Consider the following 3,871-nt stretch of genomic DNA (forward strand, 5'->3'; position numbering starts at 1 on the left):
AAATGCAAAAAGGAGCAAAAAATCCTCCCACACCCCTCACAGCAACTCAACCTAAGCTTCCCGACGTCTGCAAGAGGATGCTGGGTTTACACTGAGAAGCCTTTAAATATACCCGTGTATTGAAAATAATGCACAAAAGCAATGGCCCTATTGTCCTGGAAAGGCAAATATTCTTCCCATTTGGGGTAAGTCAGAAGTACGGATCAGGGCAGTGCAGAAGTAGCCCAACGCTAAACCAAACACGACGATAAGGGCTGTTGAACACAGCCAGGACATCAGCTGAATGCAACCACCCGTGCAGCCCCTTCAAGCCATGCCTCCTCCAGCCCTCTGCGAGAGCGGGCTGGAGGCACCTTCACCTCTCACCAAGGACAGTCGCTCCAGAGGGCTCTTCCCCCCCGCCAGCTCCAGCAGGTGCCGTTGGCGCTGCCCTGACGCCAAGCGAGAGCAGAGCCCGGACGCAGCAGGGGGGGAAGATGCCCCAGGTATCCTCCCTTCATCCCGCAGCTTTATTGAGGAAGACCAAGCTTGGGTTTTGAACGCCACGGGGCAGAGGGTCGATAACAAGGTGGCTCTGGAGTGCCCGGCGCGAGATGCCTTGTGTGGGTGCTTCATCGTAAGAAATAAGTGAATGCCCCAAACCAGAAAGTTAGCAGATATGGCAAATATAACCATAATAACCATAAGTGGCTGTTTGAGACAGCAGGCAACAGCCCTCGGACCAACCACGAAGTTGACCTGAATTCTGGGAGATGATGGCTGGTGAGGTCCCACGGCTGGGATGGCCTCAGAGAGCAGCAGCAGCTCGGTCTATCATGGACAAGCAGAAAGGGCTGAAGAGCAGTATTGAAAATAACCACCAAGGAGCTGAAGACAGAACAAAGCCACCATCATCCCCACCGAGCTGGTGCCAGCCACGGCTGGAGCCATGTGCAAGGAATTACACCTCGGTCTCAAAGCACTTGGTGTCACTTTCCACCTGTCTATAAACGCATGAATTAGGGTGTTGGTGAACACCAGAAGCACTGTCTGACAGCTTTTCCTCCCTCGCTTTAAGGTCCTTATTTAAACATGGGGGGGAAGGAATAATCGGATCACAAAGAAGAACAGCTCTTTGTACGTTTGGCACAGCAGCTATGACCCTCCCCTGCCAGAGCTATTCAATCCCCGGCACCGATAGCATCTCTAAAACCAGACACCGATTCCCAGCAGAGCTGTGGAAGAGACAACAAAATCTCCATTCTCTCCCTGCGAATCCGACCTCTGGATCAAGCCCAGCTACAGCAGAGCAGCCCCGGAGCTGGTCCCAAGCCCCTGCCCCACCTCAGGGACAGCCCCTCGCCCTGCCCCAACAGCCTCCCGCCAGGGGTACTGCCAGAAAATTAAGTTTAAGGCCTAAATGTCCCCGCACATCCCGAGCAGGGATGCACGGGCGTTCCCCCCCAGGAAGCGAGGGCTCTGCACCCCACCATGCCACGCTGCTGGCAGCATCCCATCCTGGGAAGGGGAGGGAAGACAACAGACACTTATGGCGAATAAGCTGATTAAGCATCTGTCACTTCATCCGAAGCTGGCCAAACACTATAAAGCTCATTTTCTGCCTGAGGCATTTTTATCCCAAGTTCCTGCTGCCTGGCCTTTGGAGAGTGCGATAGTTTAATTTTCTTCCACGGGTGCATGTGTGCAAAGCTCCGCCAGCACCGTCCCCCGGCTCAAAACAGCCATTTTCTAATTTCGGTGAGCAGGAACCCGTGCGGGACGCCAGCTCAGAGGCTAGTGTCGAGCATGCTATCCGGGGCCGGGGAGGGGGGCATCACCTAGGTGCTGGTATTTGTTGGCAAGAGAAATCCTTTTGATCCTCCAAGGAGCACACAGCAGCAGCCGCCCTGCTCCTGGCTGGAGCAGTGGGGTTGAGGACAGCTGCTCCGACGTCGGAGCACCAACCCAACCCACGATGCCCCAAAGCCACCATCCCACCGCCCCAGCAGCTCTCAGTGCTTTCGGGTCCGTCCCACAGCACCATACACAGCCCTGCAGAGAACAGAAGATGATTGCAGAGATCTGACAGGCAAGCAGGAGGCTAATGAGAAACCTCACTGCTAATTAAGGCTGCAGGTCAAGCTATGCAGCAACATAGTGCACATGGAAGCTGCTTTGGGGCAGCACAAAGCAGTTTAGTGAACACTCTCAGCTTGAAAGGAGAAAATTAACCTGTAGCAACAAGCCACATAGCGAGTTGTTTTTCCTAATTGTAGGATACAATTGCACAGGCATTAATTAACATTGACAAGGATTGCTCTGTCCTTCCCACATCACATTTAACTTCAGTCAAAAAAAAAATCCACCTGCGTTATCCCATGAAGTGGCTGGAGGCATGGGATTGCTGCCCACAGTGGGGACAGGGACACCTCCCCACTGCCAGCAGAGCCACGGCTACAGCCTCCACCACACTCGAACCCAGCCTGAGCACTCCGAGGCTGAATAACATTTATGCAGAAGAAATATTGGCAGAATTTCTGTGGGGAAAGGATTTTTAAACAGTTTGCTAGGCTAAGTGCAGTAAGTGTTTATGTATATGTATGTATACATGTATATATAAATAAAATTATTTTTGCAGCAGTATCTATGTAAACATATCTTCCTGAAGCACGAAGCTGAAGTGAATAAATCCGCAAAGCGTCATCCACAGACCAGGAGCACCGGCGACCGTCGGCGAGCGCCGGCCGTCCCCGCAGCACAGCACACCGGGCGCGGATGCAGGTGGCAGCGATGGAGAGCAGCCTCCGGGAGGGCAGCGCTGTGCCCGAAGGCTTAAAGCAGCCGAGCTGCGGGTCTTGTGGGGACGGACGCGGCAGCACAGATTCAAGCAAATCCCCTTCCAAAATTCAGCGCATCTTCCCCAAACTGGAGGGAAGCAAAGCATGACTCAGCACCGGCGGCTGCCGGCACCGCTCGAGGCAGGATCCTGCTCCCCACCAACCCACCACAGCCATTTTAAAACAATAAAAGAGGAAAAAGCCCGCAGAAAGGGTCCCACTGATCAGCTGAAGGGAGGGAGCAACTCTTTGCTGGCCAAATAAAATTCCTGAAACCTTAGGAGGAAGTTTGCTGAAAGTGAGTGTTTTTTAACACATTGTCTCGAGACTCCAACAAAAACAGCCCAGCAGGATGAGGGCACTGAAAAGGGCTCTTCACTACAGAGATAAAAATAGAGTTTTTCAAGCTGCCTTCTCACTCCCAGGGTGGGAAGGGAAGATGACTCCAGAACTAACACACCTTCGCATCCCCCTCCAGGTGAGAAGCTGAAAAGCCACCAGCTGCTAAGGAGAAATACTGAAAAATAAACATATTTATGGCAAAGGATATGCTCAACAAGCAATCGCCTTGCGCACCCAAGTCAGCCAGCAAGGTGCTGTGACTGCTCCTGTGATGCTGCACGTTGCATCGCTGGTGGATGCGCCCCCGCCACCCCCCCCCTTGGCCCCATGGAGCGGGGAGGGCAGAGGTGCCCGCGCAGGCTTCGGCAGGGCTTTCCTTCAGCTTGCGAGGTGAAGCCAGGTTTGCAGGACACTACAGCAAAGCCGATATTCAGCAAAATTCTGGTAATGAAAGCAAATCTCGTTCTCCCTCAAATTTTGCTCCATCAGCACCACCCACAAGTTGTTTGCCTTCCACACGCCGCCTGGGCAGAGTTTAGAAAAACACAGACAAAAAAACCTGTCAGCTAAAGGTTGAAAGGGCTTTGCTTTGTTCCACTGCACTAAATTCCCTGGGTAATACCACTCAGCTCTCTGGGATTGGCACGGCTTTATTCAGCTGCCAAAAATGAAACTAATGCAAAGCACGAGGTCTCCAGGACATAGTCCTGCTG

Source organism: Pygoscelis adeliae, unplaced genomic scaffold (genome assembly GCF_000699105.1).
Source record: "Pygoscelis adeliae isolate BGI_AS28 unplaced genomic scaffold, ASM69910v1 Scaffold445, whole genome shotgun sequence".
NCBI classification, from domain to species: domain Eukaryota; kingdom Metazoa; phylum Chordata; class Aves; order Sphenisciformes; family Spheniscidae; genus Pygoscelis; species Pygoscelis adeliae.